The sequence below is a fragment of the Gossypium hirsutum genome, chromosome A12 (assembly GCF_007990345.1).
Source record: "Gossypium hirsutum isolate 1008001.06 chromosome A12, Gossypium_hirsutum_v2.1, whole genome shotgun sequence".
NCBI classification, from domain to species: Eukaryota; Viridiplantae; Streptophyta; class Magnoliopsida; order Malvales; family Malvaceae; genus Gossypium; species Gossypium hirsutum.
This window is the reverse complement of record NC_053435.1, coordinates 13,167,481-13,186,702: the sequence shown is the minus strand read 5'-3', so window position 1 is coordinate 13,186,702 and position 19,222 is coordinate 13,167,481. Positions and strand designations below refer to the sequence as shown.

At 32.8% G+C, this 19,222-nt stretch overlaps 1 pseudogene; it reads left to right on the top strand.

The window, feature by feature from the left end:
* The first annotated feature begins 4,829 nt into the window (after nt 1-4,829).
* Nucleotides 4,830-12,131, top strand: LOC107917498 (O-fucosyltransferase 15-like; annotated as a pseudogene).
* Nucleotides 12,132-19,222: the final 7,091 nt, after the last annotated feature.

Sequence of the window (19,222 nt, the reverse complement as noted above, 5' to 3'; positions counted from 1 at the left end):
CATGCATAGAAAATTTCCCGGCAACCATCCACTTCTAGGATAGACGATCCGCTACCTACATCTTTAGAGGAGGGTTGCAAGTTTGTATTCGGTTAACCACCTCTCAAGGGAGAACTGTTAAGAGCTAAGTGGAATCCATTCCCCTTCTGCATTTATTACATCACAAACGCGAATGGTTTCATCAAGAGTACCACTACCATTGAAATGAAATTTTAGAGGGCCCAAATCATGAATCCAGACATCATTCCAGAAATTAACTGCTCGTCCATCATGAATTGTCCAAACGAGTCCCTTCTTCACTTCACCCTAAACATTCGCAATGGATCGCCAGACATATGAACAATTATTGCGATGCAAATCTTTAGGTATGATCCCATAATATTATATTTGTTTCTAAGAATCTTTACCCATAGGGCATCCGTATTCGTCACCAAATTAAAGCCTAATTTTAAAAGAAAAAACATGTTCTGGTCATACAATCGCCGAATACGAAGACCACCTTTATCAACTGGTCTATACACATCACCAGGGATTTAAATTGCGGTTGCGGCTGCGTTTTCGGTCGCGTTGCATTTATCAAGGTTACGAACATAACGGATGCTATTGCGGTCACTGCGGGTATCGCGGTCGTGAATTTTTTTAAAATTCGCACAACTTATTGTAAATCATAATAATTATAATTATAATTATAAAAAATTCACTTTTAACGATTTTTAGAGTGTTTTCTAACACTTATGAACTTTTATTAATATGATATGAGAACATAACTTTTATAATCATTACTTATTCTTATATTTATTCACGAATTTTCTAATAATGTTATATTAACTAATAACAAAGTAAAAAAAAGAAATATTAAACATTTATCATATTTAATAAGTTTGAAAGTTTTTATAGATAAAATAATTGAAAATTCATACCTGAGAGATGTTTTCAATATTTCTTGACAGCTTTGAAGATGGTGAAGATATAAACATTCTATGCTGCAAAAGGAAAAAAAAAGAATAGATAGATGTATAGATTCTCATTAATTATTCCTATTTCCTACCACTTATTCTCACTCTCATTCTACTTTTATATATAGTTTAACATGCTTCGATTCTTAATTATCTTTTCATAAAATATACTCCATTCATTTATCTAAAGATATGTTTTAAATGTTTTAATATCATCAAAATTAAGAACATTAACAAAAGTTTTCTTTTAAAAAAACATACATTACAAATAATGGTAGTGGTACGATTTAGTTTTCACCAATTAGTAGAATGACGAGGAAGATCAGATCCTTCACCTTTACTTTGAGAGCGTTCTTGACTTGATTCTCTTAGCCTTTGTCCAAAAATATATCCAAAAAAAGTAACATTTTCACATTGGTTTTCATATAATTGATGTGGAGGATATATTTGAGGAGGAGGATACATGAGAGGTGGAGGTGGGTGATACATTGGTGGTGGAGCCATATGGTTGTGGATAACCATGTGAAGGTTGAAAATATGAGGGTTGTTCTAGTGGATAAAAACCTTGAGTACTAGTAGATGAATCACTATACCCAAGGTTACTAGAACTCGATCTCCTACCAGATGAAGAGCCTATAGAAGTATGCTTCTTGCCTTTTCCTTTTGATGGAGCTCTAGGTTCACTTCTATCTCTCCTAGGTTCAGGAAACATATTTCCATCAAACTCTGATCTATCACGGAAATGTCCACTAGTGGTACCAACCCCATATTCTCCTCCATACTGACTAGAAGACCTAATTTCACCTCTATCACTACTATATCCATCATCCTCATCAACTGGACTTAAACCACCATTGTCGGGTCCATCGCCACTCTGACTTGGCGTTGAACTAGAACTTGAATGAGACAAATTTGGTTGTTGAGATTGATTAACATCCATTTCATCATCAGAGGTATCCACAGGCAACATACCGGTATTTTCACCATCTAATAATGAATTCTCTTTCTCATGAAGCCATTCTGATAGTGGATCAACATCTTCAAAGATATAATCAAGACTGATAGGATTAAAACTAGTGTTTATATCATCAGTGCTCATTCTTTTTTGATGCATTATCTGAAGCCTCATATTGTAATAGGTAAACACTAGTTTCTCAAGTTTTTTATACTTCAACCTATTTCTTGCCTTGGTGTGAATATAACTAAATGTGCTCCAATTTCGTTCACAATTTGATGCTGAAGTTGTTTGACTAAGCACTTTAATTGCTAATTTTTGTAATTCGGGAACACATGTGCCATATATTATCCACCACTCAGCTGCATAATATTATTTAAATTTCAAAATAACTTCAAAATGTACAATATAATTAAATAATATAAATTAAATTAAATAATTTAATTAATTGTTTACCCAGATTCATTTGCTTCCAAGCTCTTTGCGCTTGTAGAGTACCGAATGTCTCATGTTTATCTCTAAATAGTAACAACTGCATAAATAAAAGATAGAGTAAAAAAAAAAAAAAATTCTATTTCAAATTATGTAACTAAGTTACAAATAATAGTACTTGAATTGAATCTAACCTGATTAACCATTCTGACTTGAGTCTCAAGAGAAGGTTCTAATCTTTCAATTACTGAAAATAACCTAAGTATAATTTATAAGAATATCATCAAATAATAATAATCTAAAGCTTAAAATAATAAAATATAAAAACATTTCTTAATTATATGAAACATTTTATCTTACCAGCTGAATGCAAGTCGGAATGCATAAAATTCCATCTTTTGTCAATAATCTTTTTTTACTCAGTAAAATATCGACAATCTTGTTGAATTGCTCGTTTAGCTCTATCAACAGCCTCATAAATAAAGCCCATTGTTGGTTTTTCATCGCTATTCACAAGTATCAATACTTTTACTAAGGGCTCATAAACTTTTATGAGGTCATTGGCTTTCTTCCAAAAATCTTTTCCCAAAATGATTTTTTTAGCTTCATAAGCAGGCCCTGACTTTTGCTGTCCCCATTTTGATTCTTTATATTCCTATATATTCATAAGAAAAAATTTAAAATAATATAATTTAAATTATTTGGAACTAATAAAATCATTAGAGATTGCTACTTACTATATTTAAGTAATTATATTAACTAATTATAAAATACTAACATTTGAACTAAACATTTCTCTCAGACCTTGCTTTTGTCTTGTTATCTTTTCAAGTTGAATGAAATGAGTTGCAAATCGAGTAAGAGCGGGTCGAAGTATTTGTTTCCCTTGTGTATACTTCTTCATCAAATCAACAGTCCAAATGTGATTGTATATAAAGCAAGTCATTTTCTTTACCTCATATAACACTTTTGTTACACTGGGCTTTTTCCCAATATCTTCAAGGCATAAATCTAAACAGTGAGCTGTACATGAGGTCCAATATAGATGTTTTCTTTTCAACATTAATTTTGTTCCAGCAGCTTTCATTGCTGCCTCATTATCCGTCACTATTTGGACAATGTAATTTTCTCCAATTTCTTCTACAACTGAATCTAGCAAACTGTAGTAGAATTGAGCATCTCTACTACGAACATTTGAGATATATATCGATTTCCAAAAAATGGTTCCTTTACTACAATAAAAAAGGAAATTAATGATGTGCATTTGATTCAAACTGTTGGTCCAACCATCACACATTAGAGTTGCACCCAATTCTTTCCAATGAGTCTTTAGTCCGTTTACCCAATTAGGAACTCGTTGATACTCTGACTCCAAATACACATCTGAAACCTCATAAGGTGTTGGGAGCTTTACACCTTGTCTAACTTCTGTTGACACTTGAATTAAGTTATACAACCATGGAGAGCTTGCTAATTGAAAAGGAAGTCTTTCATATATTAAAAATTTAGAAACCGCTTCACCTATCTTCTTTCGAAAACTCTTTAAAAAAGAGTCACTGACCTTTGGTTGCTTTGAAGTTTTACTTCTAACCAATTCAGGTATAGCTCCCCTTAAGGTAAACTCAGACTCAATTGGGATGGATGATCCTTGAGAAGATCGCCTTTTTTCATAAATGTTATCCCAGCCACCAGTACTTCATCTGAATTCTTCCCTTCTATGCCACTCGTGTTGTAATTGGATACTTTCTCGAGTTGCTTGCCTTATAGCAGAAATCCCATCAATGAATTCCTTGTGTTCATCCTCCTCTTCTCTTAATTGAGATAAGAAATCATATTTTCTCCTCTTTTTGTCTATTTTCTTTGTGTTGCTTTCTTTCAGTACATTCATCACACTTTCTCTAATGACACCTGTTAATGAAATAAAAATAATTCACACTTTATATTATTATCAATTATATATAACTTTATTGATAAATTTACAATAACATTTAAAAATAACAATAAAGTATCACATACCAGTAACATTAGGGCATGGTGCAACATTGCCGGTTTTATAAGCAATGTGCTCTTTAAATCGTGTTATTCCTCCTTTCACAACTTTACCACAAAGTTTACATACGATATTTCCTTTCCCATTTGGCATTGGAGTTCCAAAATGCCAACCTATATCATTACTTGGTGCACCCTCCAATCCCTTAGTCGGAAACTCTTCACGTGGTGGCATGCTTTATTTTTATATATATAAGAAACATAAAATTATATTTATAAATAAGTAAATAATTACTTATATTATCAACAATATAATACAAAAAAATAGTAAACATCATTAACATGGAAAATTTAAATTTATTGCATAATCTATACATAATTTATTTATTTTTTTAAAAACAACAATACACCATAACCCATTAATACTTGGTTCCAAAGTTTTTGGTTCCAGAATAATATTTGGAATTATTGTTGAATGCAAGTTCTGCTTGGAGACAATGACACCATCATTCTGGACTAACCTATCGGATATGGCATCCATACCACCAAGGCACCAACCACCAACCTTTTACTATCACTGTCTCATGTTTTCTTTCTTTTCTTAATTGCATTTCTTCTTCCTTTCTTTTTTTCTTATGTCGTTTTAAAAGAAAGGAAGCAAACATTTTTTTTTATCCTCAACCCAAGTTATAGTTGATAAAAATTGCAATGTAAAATATGTCATGATTTTATATAATATTGATTCACAAAAAAAAATTTATTGGTTATCATCTATACTCTTTCAGTCTTTCTATATTTGAAGTTTAATATTTCTTTCTTACTTAAAAAATTTTATCTCTTTTTTTTTAGATTTAGATTTATTACAATATTATTTTTTATTACATGATTATTAAGGGAGTTGTTTTTCACATTACAACAAAATAGATATATAACAGTGACAATAGTAGCTGGCACCATTTTTTAGCTTTTGCTACGTATGTATTTGATTCAATTTGAATGTACCTTTTTAATAATTTATTTATTTGTAATAAATTAAAAAATATATTTAAAATATAAAATGCTGAAGAAATTATTATTTTTGGGGTGAAAAAAGAAATTAGTTTTTAATATTAAAACAAGTAAACAAATTGAAATTAATGTTTTTTACTTTAAATTTAAAAATTAATAATTAACTAATACTTTTTTAATACAATAAGATCAGAATTAATTTTTTTATACATATACAAATTAAATCAAATTCTAATCTCGTTTTTTCAAAATAATTTTATTTTTATTTTTCAGAAGTTAACTTTGTTTTACTTTCCTTTTTTTTTTAATTTTATTCAAACAAGTGAGAATAGTTTTACCTAAGTAAGTGGAGCATTATTAAATATTTTTCAATTTTAATTAAAAAAATAAAAGAACGACAAACACCCAATTTATAACCCACAAAAGACAAAACGCCTCTGTTCTTCTACTTCTTCACTTCTTCTTATTTATTCAAATTAAAGTTAAATCCCTAAACAGTTTAGTGACTAAACACACAAAATTTAGAAGAAAAACTGAAGAGTTTTAGAAACTTTATCATCCTCTCCTCTGAAATTCTTGGAATATGTTGTTGGTTGTTGTGTGCCTTCTCAGTTCTCCCTAGTCCTTTCATCGGTTCATCCCTAAAGTCTCTAAAAAACATATGCACTGCAGAAGTGCAGATTCAAGATATGCAAGCAAGAAGCCAAGAACCAAGACAAAATTTTAGGTAACTTACTTGAAAACTATCAATCTTTGAATGTGCAAGTGATTAGGGCAGGGTTTGCTTTTCAGATCCAAGTCCTCGGTGATTTCATCTACTGCTGTCGTGCTGTGTTGTTCACTTGTTCTTGTTTGCCGAAATATGAGATTGAGAAATATGCTGCTGTGTCGTACTGTTCTTTGCTTTTCAGATTCAAGTATTCAACTTCTTTTTACTTTTTTTTTATTATTGAAAACTCTGATTTTGCAGGGGAATATATTCCCTTTTGGCTTTTTTTTTATTGTGTTGATTGTTTGTGTTTCTGTTGAATGTTGATAGATGAATTTTTTTATTTACTATAACGGGAAATAACGGGAATAGCTGCCCGTTATTGCCGCAATCTGCCGTTACCCGTTAAATTGTGGCCGCGATCCGCCGCTATCGGTGTGAAACGGTTTCACACCACTATTTTTGGCAATAGCGATTTCGGACAGTGCCGCTACCGCAATATAGCGGCCGTTATTCCGATTGCGGGCTGCTATTTAAATCCCTGCACATCACTCCAACTTACTAGAGCCACCTCTCTCCTTTCATTATTAGAACTCCGGAGGAAATACCGAGCAACCTTTTCAATCTCCTTATAAATCGTAATTGGAATTCGAGCTGTTTTTATAAAATAATTCCGACTTCACCAAAGTAAGACTTCCAGCAAAAGACAGCTTTCAAGCATCCCATCCATTTAAATGATTCCGAACTTTATCCAGCATAAAGGAGAAAGTATTCCTCCCAACCCTACTATAAAAGAGAGGCATGCCAAGATATTTTCCCAAATCCTCCACCCTAGAGAAACCCAAATTGGCACTTAAGTCAGCAGCTACCTCCTCTGTCACATTGCTTGAGAAAAAATCTATGTATTTTGTCTATTAACTTTATGGCCAGGGAACCAATAGAATCTATCCAACTCATGTCTAAGGGAATCTGCTCCTTGTACCGTAGCTCTACCAAAAAGTAAAAGATCGTCAGCAAAAAAAAAAAGATGAGAGACATCTGGGCCTCGGCATGAAAGCATAATTGGTTTCCAACCCCCTCTTCAACCGAAGTTTCAATTAGATGCCCCAGATGTTCCATGCCAAGAACAAACAAATAAGGAGATAGAGGATCCCCTTGTCTCACACATCTAGATGGGATAAGCTCTCCTGAGAGAGTACCGTTCCAAAGTAGTTGTAATGAAGATGATGAAACACAGTGCATAATAGTTCTCACAAAAGCTGTAGGCAAACCAGCATCAATCAAAGTATCCTTAAGAAAATCCCATCGAATTCTGTCATAAGCCTTCTCTAGGCCCTCTTGACAACCATCCACCCATTTTTACTTTTTGTGGTATTCATAGTATGAATAGCTTCCTGGGCAATAATTATGTTGTCTGATATGTTTCGTGAAGCGATGAAACTTGATTGGTTTTGCTTAACCAACGTTTTCATAGCTTGTCGAAGATGGATTACAATCGTCTTGGTAATTATTTTGTATAGAACATTGCACAAAATAATGGGACAAAATTGATTGATAGTTTCTGCTCCAAAAAACTTGGGAATGAGCACTAAAAGAATCTTGTTAAGCCTGGGATCCAAACATTCTCCCGAAAATACACGTTTAACTAAGTTAAAAATATAGATCCCCACTACCTCCCAATTAGCTCGATAGAATTTGGCATGGAACCCATCCACCCCAGGTGCCTTAAGTGGACTCATACTAAAAACTGCATGATGAACCTCTTCTTCAGTGACTTCAGCTAACAAAAATTTAATTACATTAGTCTCAAGCTTCAGGAAACGCCCACGCACATGAAAACTCCATGTCAAATAATTATCCACTGTATACAACTTGGAGAAATAATCAGTTCCATGCCTTTGTAACATATCATTATCAAAGCACCAACCAATCCTTTCAATTAGGAAAGCTTCTATTTTATTTTTCTGCCTTCTCTTCTATATGCAATTATGAAAAAATACAGTGTTCCTATCCCCATTCAATAACCACTCGCTTCGAGATTTTTGAAACCAATACAGTTCTTCCTGATTTAGGATGTGTTCTAATTCAAGTCGAATTTCTGTTTCTCTCAAACTAAGTTTTGTACTGAATCTTCTTTCTAAATCCCTTTGCACCTGTTCTAGTTCTTTTAACTTGTTTTTTTCTGTAAAAAATATTATCAAACACAGTCCTATTCCAAACCTGTACTTACTTTGAAAACTTCTCAAGATTTTGCATAATACCATTGTTAGAGCTCCAAGCCTTCGAAATCACATCTTGGAATTCAGGATGGGATAACCAACTAGTTAGAAAAAGAAATGGTCAAATGCCATTTTCAAACCTCTCTAGATTCGTTGAGACTAATAAAAGATGATAATCAGACTTTAATTTATAAAGATGTCGTACTGTGGTATTTGGAGCATAACTTTGCTAATCACCATTGTAAAATGACCAATAAAGTCTCTGAAACAACTACCCCCTACTCCAAGTAAACTTCGGCCCTTAGAAACCCAAATCAATGAATCCGTTATTAATGAAAAAAGATCTAAATCGAGAACACCCAACTTTGCTAGTAGCAGCTCCACCCTGACGTTCATCAACACTCATAACCACATTGAAATCACTTGACAATAGCCATGGCTCATTAATTCCAGAAGCTAAAAGATCAAGGTGCTCTCATAACTGTGCCCTTAAACCTCGTTGGGGACTCGCATACACCACAGTACAGAGGAAAGGCCAGCAGCATCTTCGGTCCTTGACTCGCACATGAATAAATTGAGGATGTGTTTTTAGAACCTCCACACTAGAACCCTATTTCCACAACAACCATATACCACCAGCAAAACCTGCTGCTTCTACTCTAAATGAGTAATCAAGCCCTAATTTAGCAATCACAGCCTCAGCCCTAATGCCACTTATTCTAACCTCAAACAGAGAAACAAAATCTAGTTTAAATTCTCTATTATATTCTTTCAAAAACTTATGAAATCGTGAGTGTCCACAACCTTGGCAATTCCAAAACAGAAAATGAAAATCTATTGCCATAAAATCTAGAATAAATATAGCAAAAGAAGTATCTTACCCCAAAATCAAGCTCCACTAGTGTCTTCTAGTGACTCATCACCCGAAGCATTACCAACCACCACATCATCCACCATTTTAGAACTTTCACCCACATGACTATGCAATCCATGTATAATTTCTTCCACTGCTTCTGTAATAGATAGTAATGGTTCATTGTTAATTGTCAAAGTGGGAGGTTCTTGCTTAATATTTTCCCCCACCTCTCTTTCAATTCTTTTGTTTGGTCGTTGGCCTGAGTTTTCCCCTATACGATTTAACAAAATGGGAGACTGTCTTCTTTGGGCATTCATTTCTACTGTGTTCTCTTTACTGGAAGGAAAAACCACTGCCAAATGTTTTTCTCCATTCAACTTTGGGCCAGCTGCCTGAAAATGAAAGTTCCCCATATTTTTACCAAGTAAAATGGGTCTCATCTTGGATCTATCATCAAAGGGATTTTTGGCCAGACTAGAGGAAGCTCACTAAGAGAATTAGACAGCTTTAGTATCTTTCGACCAACTTTCAGCCCACCCTCTAACATTAAACCTTTCCCCTTATTAATTGGTTTATTCCTGCCCCTATTACTCCCATTAGTATTAACATCAGTTTCTCGTTTTGTTATTTTTTCCCTCACATCTTCCTCAAGTTGCGTCTTAGAAATCTGATCCGCATTTTCTACATTAACATCTTTAGCAAAATCCTCAGAATCATCGCCAAGATTTTTGCTTAAAGATTCAAATCTAGAACCTTTACTCTCGCCGGCCGTTGTAGCTTTGACTGATTTTGCTAGCACCAGTCTAGTTCCTCTCTTCTGCTTCCATTCTACTAACATCCAAGGACCATATCTTTCTTCCTCAACACATTTCGGGGTCCCAGACATTTCTTGTGGTAAATGATCCTCAACCATTGTTGAAGTCGTCTCTTGATCATATCTGTAATGACAAATCTCTCTACTGTGCCTATACCGCCCACAGTCGAAACACACCAATGGTAACGACTCGTACTCCATACATTGAATCCTATCATTAATCAAAATCTTAGATACTAGAGGTTGGTCGAAATCAACAAAAACTGCAAGTTGAGCAAATTGTCCTCTAGCTCTGGTGTTAGTATTTTGATCTATTCTGATGACCGGTCCTATTACCCTACCAATAAATTCCAATAGACTTGTGGTGTATATCCCTTCCATTAAACTAGGTAGTCTAACCCAAACCAATAGATTGTTGGGTTGCGATTGGTCAGTTGAAAAACTTCGTGTCCATGGCCTAACCATTAAGTAATGACCAAAAATTATCCACGGTCCTCCTGATATCGCAGCAAGGTACTCATTCTCATATTGGAACCGAACCGAAAAATAATCATTCTCCAAATCAAGAACCTATAAGGATTGTTTAGTTTTTTATATCGCCTGGAGTTTATTCGACATGGCATGGTAAGAAATCTGTTGACCAAGAAGATTCACAATCATAGTCCTGGACATTTGCTGTGTAATTAAATCTTTTTGATACTTCATTTTCTTGAGGTTCAAAAATATTCATCTTTGAGCATGACTTTGCATATTATGCCATTTCTGGGTTTTGAGTTAGTTTTTTGCAAAAAAGATTACAATTTCTTTATTAATTGTAATGTGCTAAACTGTTAATTAAATTTATCAACTTTGATCTTAATAGAAAAATATTTTAGAATTGGCTTTCAAAATCATAATAATTTATATAGTTACGGAATTCAAGTTCAATCTCTAGCTTAAGAAATTAGATCATTCTCGTACCATGTTTCAGATCATTTGGTTTCTTGCTGTTTATAGTATTTTGAAATCATATATATTTTTTATTTCATGTTTAAAGAGTTTTTTTTTGCTTTATTTGTCATCTGTTATGAACATGAAATCGTATAATTCTTGCTTTATGAGTTTGGGTTTCCTTCACTTTTAATGAAAGTTGTTTGATTTGATGGATTTTTATTGTTTTTCTAAAATTATTTGAATTTTGTTTGGTTAGAAAAATCTTTTTTTTATACTTACATATTGGTTAAATTACATGCTATGTATCTGTGTTAGATCTGTAAAAATATTACAACTTTTTATTAATTGTAATCAGCTAAACTGCTAATTAAATTTATTAACTGCAATCTTATATTGCTTTATATTAAAGCCAACTATTTAATTTCCTTCAGGTTACCTTCCTCTGCTAAGATCTGAAGGGTTTGCTGCTTTAGGTTTCAATCGTAAGACTCAAATATATGTCGCAGGGGCACAAATATATGGAGGGACATCAAGGTTAGCTGCTTTGACAAGTTTGTATCCTAATTTAGTTACCAAAGAGAATTTTCTTTCATCCGTCGAACTTGAATCATTTAAGAATTTCTCATCTCAAGTAACAATGTAGCATATCCACTTCTTTTTTGATGAAAAGTACAACTTTTTCTATTGTTGCATTGATGAGTTGTTAGTCCTTTGGATGTTGGTCTTTACCAAAATTTGAGCTTTCAAAATTATTTTGGCATTAGCTCTTTTCACTATGCACAAACTGCCAATGCTTGTTAGATATTTGGAAATTATTATATTAATACTTTTTATATAGCTTTTCTAAGACTAGTAAGATTATTACAAATGGTTTTCTATGCTCTTATCAATGTTGATTACTATCATACTTGGTGCGAGTACAATGACATATTATGACCTTTCATCTGTAGCAAACAACACTGGACTTTATTTCCTGCACTATAGTTGATGCATTTTCCATGACGGACTTTGGTAGCTAGTTATCATCTTTGGTATCTAGGTATTGATATATACTATGGTGGACGGAGGATGCCTACAATATGGCCAAATAAGCGAAGACTAGCTGATATCTTTATAAAAAACAATACTATAGAATGGAAAGTGTTTGAGCGGAGAGTGAGGAAGGCAGTTAGACAAACTAAACATGTCTAGAGTAGGCCTAAGGCTAGAAATGTTTACTGGTATTCACGGTTTAAAGAGTGCATGTGTCGTTCAGATTGACGTATTTCCCTTTTTAAGATGTTCTAATTAAAACATGTAACATTCTTTGTTGTTTAATTTTATTCTCAAATCAAACTCTCTGATTATTTATACATTTTTTCTTAATGGTAATGTAACACCCCTCACCCGTATTCAGCACCAGAATATGGTTATTAAGTATTACCGGACTTACAACACAAACAACTATCCAATTTGAAGAAAAAATCATCAACCAAATTTAATTCATTCAAATACAATCATATTGTTCTTATTACTAGCCTACGAGGCCCTAAACATACTTTGGGAGTGATTCGGGATTAAATTGATAACTCAAGAAATTTTCACGAAACTTTTAAAAATTTTTCTCAAAAAGGGGGACACACACCCGTGTGCCCTGGCCATGTCTCTCTGATGGCCACGACACGTCCGTGTCACAGGCCATGTGGATATTCAAAATGGGAGCACATGGTCGTGTCCTAGCCCGTGTCCGACCCTTGTAACTTTCTGAATTGGGTCACACGGCCAACACACAAGCTCGTGTACCCTAAAATTAGCCATACACGCTCGTGTGCCAGTCCGTGTACTATGCCATGCCAAACCTGTAGGGTATATTGACTTATGCCACAAGGCCAAGTCACATGCCCGTGTGTGAAGCCATGTAGAGCATATCGACTTGATTTCAATTTCAACACCAAGGGACACACGGTCGTGTAACATAACTGTGTGTCACACACGGTTGAGACACACGCCCGTGTGGACAAAAATAGGCTATTTACCAAGCCAATTTGCCACCCTAAATTTTTGCACACCTACACAATTCAAATGGTACTCATTCATAGCATAAATGGACATCCAATTCAACCACAATCAAAGCTAAAACATACAATTTCAATGCCAACAACTAAACATGCTTATTATCTCATGTTTTACTCATTCAAATCATACCAACTTCACATATTCAAATCAACTAATTAAACCTTTCCAAACATGCATTATCATTCACCAATTCACAAGTGCAAAACTTCCCAATTATCAACCAATTGACATTAAAATTACCTATTAACAATAAGTATCATGAACCCAACCTCAATCACATAACATAGGTCATTTGTATACATATAAACATAAACAAAATCAACCAAACTAAGCCAACTCACATGGCTAAATATACAAACCAAACCTTAGACATTTACAAGCCAATTCAAATGGCCAAAATCATAACCAAAACATAACCAATATTACCAAAGTCCCTATACATGCCGCATAATTAAAATACCAAAATTCATAGGTACCAAGAGATAGGTGGATAGTGTGAAGCGATCTCCGACGATCCTCAAATCCGAGCTAGCTTGATAACACTATAAAACACGGGAAAATAAAGAAAGTAAGCTATAAAGCTTGTAAGCTCGTATACCATAAACCTAATTCAATCTCAAGATTATAATACAACAAATTGAATATATCAATATTTAGCATATATTAGCTAAAAAACCTTTCATATACACAATTATGATATCAATCACATTCTTCACAAGTTTCTTTGAACCAAAGCTTATATATGTCACGTACATACCTGTACCATCTCATATCATTCTCATACTCAATCACATCTTTTGTTTCCCCGTTGAACCATTCGGAATAGAAGTTGGATACTCAAGAGTCTCGCATGCCAAGTACTTATACCATAGCCCGAAGCCAAATCAAGGTAACTTATATTCGAAATATTGATATCATGGCCTGAAGCCAAATTAATAGATATTCATGGCCTGAAGCTAGATCCGTATAACTCGCACCCGAAATACTAATATCATGGCCCGAAGCCAACTTAATGTATCTTCTAATGACATGTCACTAGTATCCTAAACTATTCCTAAGGTTAAACCAGGATTTCGAATGTCGAATCATCGTAAAATCACTATTGATCATATCCATAGTCTCATATTCACAATTTATGCAATATTAAAGCATAAAAAATACATTTGTATCAAAACTTGTAATATACGAACTTACCTCGAGTTTCAAAACGATGAAGTAGACCGATTAATCCAAAACTTTGTTTTTCCCTCGATCTAGATCCGAATTTCATTTTTCTTGATCTAAATATAATCAAAATTAACTTATTTAATCATCTCTCAATTCAATTTACTCCAGAATTCACATTTAAGCAAATTTATACTTTTACCCCTAATATTTCACATTTTTTACAATTTAGTCTTTATTTCATGAAATCACAAATTAATGAAATTCAAAATTAACCCATGCTAGCCAAATCTATTATACCCCTATAAGCCCTTATTTTTCATTTATTTTACATTTTAACCACTAAGTTTTCACATTTCACAATTTAGCTCGTAAATTACATTTTAACTAAAAATCACTTAACAAAACTTGTATAATTCACAGCCAACATTCATAATCTATCATCAAACATCAAAACACGCATTTTCATCAATGGAAACATTTAGAATCTTTAAAATTTTTGCAAAATAGTCCCTGGGCTAGCTAAACCTAGTTGTAACGATCACAAAAATATAGAAATCATTAAAAACGAGAAGAAATTCACTTACATGCAAGCTTGAGAGTGAACCGAATGCTTCAAGCTATATTAATGGACTCTTTAGGTATATTTTTGGTGGATGAATGATAATGGAAGATGATAGGAACTATTGTTTTGTTTTAATTTATTTTTATTTACCAATTTACTATATTAACCTTAGTTATAAATCATTAAATTCACCTAACACATGTCCAAAAATGTCCACTTACATTATAAATGACTAATTATCACTTAAGGAACTCTGCTTTAAAGTTATATAGCTATTAGACACCTTTAGCTAATATAATCCAAATTTTACACTTTATGCGATTTAATCCTTTTTACCGAATTGAGCATTCAAACGATAAAATTTCTTAACGAAATTTTCACACCATCATATTATCATGCTGTAAACATTAAAATAATAATAAAATAAATATTTTTACCTCGAATTTGTGGTCCCAAAATTCTTGTTTTGATTTGACTAAAAACGGGCTGTTACAGGTAAGATAGGCTTGTTGGAACCTTTTTTAAGTAGAATATTAAAAATGACTTGTAATTATGTTTTTTTGGTAGACATGTCCTCGTAATGGTCAAATTCAATTGTAAATTATATGTTGAATTTTGTTGGTTAACCTGGTCAAAGAAACCTTGACTTTGGGATTTAAAACTTGTCGGTTGACATGGTCGTATCGATTTCTATGGACAAGTCTTGGGTTCCCTCAAGGGTTTTTAGGAAAATCAAAATGAAAAATATGAAAGAAGAGATCAAGAAAAGTTCTTGGTAATATTTGGGTAAATTCATGTTGGTGGTTGACGGTGGCGGAAGGCAACAACAATGATGGTGGTTCTCTAGATTCTGGAAAAAAGTTGGAGGATAAAGATAAAGATGAATTTGTGGAGAGAGGGGATCAACAAATATGAAAAAGATGAAGAAAATAAAGAAAAATCTTTTAATATAAAATATTATTTCTTTGATAGAAAAAATTATTATTAAATATTAAATTGATGTGAAAAATAAATTTAAATATGAAAGGGCATATTTATCATTCGAGTGTTTTTTTTTCTATTACATATTTATTCCTCTCAACCAAACACATGAATATTATTACAATACACATTTGATTTAATCCAACCAAACCACTATTACACCTATTCAATTTCATTACAACCCTATTCCATTCCCACAAAATGGCTACTCCATTACAGTCCTATTCCATTCTACTGAACCAAACGTGTCCTTACTGTATTAGGGGAGTTTGTATGTAACATCTCAAAATTATAGGGTTAGAATTATTAAAAATATCATGGAAGAAGCCTTAGTTTAGGTGGTAGAGAACTTAGTATACTGCTTAGAGAACCAAGGTTCAAGCCTCACTTTTTTCATTTTTCCCTTTTAATTTTTCAGTTACTAAGGATAAAAACCAAGCTAGTATAAATATTAAATGTGGTAGAAAATGACCAAGAATGAACTTGTCTTAGTGGTAAGACCTTGGCACAATTCCTCGTTGTCCCAAGTTTTATCCATGCTAACTCCATTCTTGCCATTTGTTTTTTTTTCTTAATATGGGTAATTTTCCAAAGTAGCCCCTAAAATTTGCTTAACTAGCCTTTTAACTTCCTTCCTAATCATATTAGAATTTTGGTTTTTCTTTTCAAACTAAACTAGAATTTCTTCCCCTATGTCTTTTCCATTCTTTCTTCATATTTTCTTTTGCAATAACTTCTTTCTCTCTTGTTGGAAATTTTATTTTGATCCTAAGTTTGAGAGTGAGACTCATTCAATCCATCCTTCGTGTCAATTTAGCGTAATGACCATCAATTCTATTATAACATGTCAAGATCAGTAAGCATTCATATTTCTGATTTCGTAAAACCCTGGAACTTTTAAATAAATATCGTTCTTGTCAATCTTTCTAGTCGGATACGAATTTTTTACGAAATTTCTCAAAAATCTTGATAGTTTTAATAAATCTTGAAAGTTGATATTAATTCTTGCATTTTTTGATTGAAAGAACTATTGTAAGTATTCCGAGTTAGATTTGGACGTGAAGATCATCATATGAGACTTCAGAAGTCAGGTGTGTGTTCTTTTACAGGAAAATTGAGACAAAATCGAAACTAACCCAGACCACACGACCTACCACACGGGCATATGGCTCGCCCGTAGGGACTGCATGACCTCACACACGACCATGTTCCCCCTTGAAACCCTAGGATTTCACTTCTCACTCGACCTAGGGCTTTCACATGGTCTGCCACACAGTCGTGTCTCCCCTATAGGTTGGAACTTCAAATAAAACATGAACTCAATCTCTTACACAGTTGTGTACCCCTTCTACACGACCCAGGGCTTCCCAAAGTGTATGGTCACACAGTCGTGTGTCCCTTGGAACTAAGAAATTATAATTTTGACCCAAAATTTTATGTTTTGAGCAGATTAGTCCCTGAATAGGTTTCAAACTATTTTAGTAAATTAAATTATGCAATTAGGTCCTTGATGATTTGAGGCATGCTAGAATCCATGAATGATTGAATTAATATGGAATTTTTTTGTGATTATGAATGTTTGCATGAATTAAAAATAGTATATGTTACCATATATACATTTGTTGTAATCATATGAATGATGTGCCCTAAACTATTACCAAATCAAATATATGAAAAGCATGACTTTGCTACTTAATTTCCATGTGTTAGACATTAAATGTTTCAATCTATGAATGTGTTAAATTAATTATATTGCATTACATGGGTTGGGTCGATATGAATGGAGGAACTAACGAAAATATATCTGCATTTAAATGTTTGTTGTGTATTCATAGCCAGGGTAGATTCCATCTGTGTTGGTTTATTGTGCAATCACAACACTCTGACAGCTTTTATCTGTGAGTATGTTGTGCTTCCACGGTTATTGGAAGGTTTCATCTGTAACATTTTGCTGTGTACCCACATCAGAGCATATTCCGATTGCAGTAGTTTGCTGTATGTCTACAACCATTGGCAGTAAAAACTGCAAACTAACGATGGTTATTCCACAATCTGGTGTGGTGGTGGTTGGATTTCTGGGGAACTTCTAATGCGGTTTGTAGCGGTGGGTAGGATAAATCCTGTTTAAAACTGAAATTGTATGATATCTTTGATATCATATGCATACATGTCTAAAAGTTATGTTATGTGATTTATGTGCATATGAATGGATACATATATATAAATATGAGTATACCCTATATGGTTATAATGGGCAATTTTGAAAAATTAATTATTTTGAAATCTGTGATTGTGAGTTCTAATGCTTAAATAATGATTGCATTGAAAAAACCATACTTTGACCTGAATTGCTATATATGATAATTATGTGCAATGTCATTTAATGTATCCTAAAAACTATTTGTATTAGTTTTATTGTAAATGAACTCACATTGAGCATCATAGCTCACCCTTATTTAATTTCCATCTTTTCATATAACCCTCAAGGTTAGGACGTAGGCGCGACATCCGGAGGGATTCAACTTAGTTTTGTTTTTTCTTAAATATTTTAAGTTTCATTATTATTCTTTATTTCCTTAAAAAGATTATATTATTTATTTATAAACCGTGGCATGAAACTTAGGATTTAGTTCTGAATTTTTATTTTGCATGACATTCATTTATGAATTTAAATTAGGTTACTAGGTGATTATTATCTGATAAACCATGGTTTTACTAAAAACAAAAGTAATTACCATATTTTCTGTTGTTAGTTAATAAATAAATCTTGAGGTTTAAATCAAGTACTTAACTAAGTTTTCTAAAAAAATTAAACAAATGTTTTAAAAAGGCCGTTTTCGAAAACTCTAATAGTTTATTGAGCCGCTTCGGTGACTAATGTAATCTTCCGATCGCGAGTCTAACGTCTAGGCTGGGTTGAGAAGGTTACATTTTGGATTAGGTCGAGTTTGGATCAGATCTAAGCATGATACTAATGTGCTTTATGCTTGTCCAAGCTTGGTTCACCTTTGAAATATAGATAAAAAATTTTGTTCAAACTCACCTACATTTCCAAATGATCAACTCAAGCCTATTTTAGGTTCGTCCATATTATTTTTTAAAATGCTAAAAATTATATTTATATTATTTTAATTTAATATTCAATGATTGTACATATTTTAATTTATTAAAATTTTTATATAAAATTATCTTAATATTTTTTTAATATTTTCATTATAATAGTATTATATATTACTATGAATTTAAATTTTTTTGTGTTAAAAATCACATACTATAAATATAAATAACATAATATAAAATATTATGATCTTAAAAACGGTTTTGGATTGGACCGAGTTCGGGCATTGAATGTTCAAGCCTAAGCTCGAACCATATTTTAAATGGGCTTAATTTTTTCCCAACCCATTTTTTAGCCTAATAATTTTTCCTAAACCCTCCCAAAATTTGAGTGGGCTTTTGGGTCTGGGTGAGTAACCCAACCCATGAACAGGTCTATATAGTACACAGGGCGAAGTCAACTGGTTTCTCTTTGTTTTTTCTTTTTCTTTATTTTTTTTCAAAATCTTTTAGCTTTTTTAAAATAATG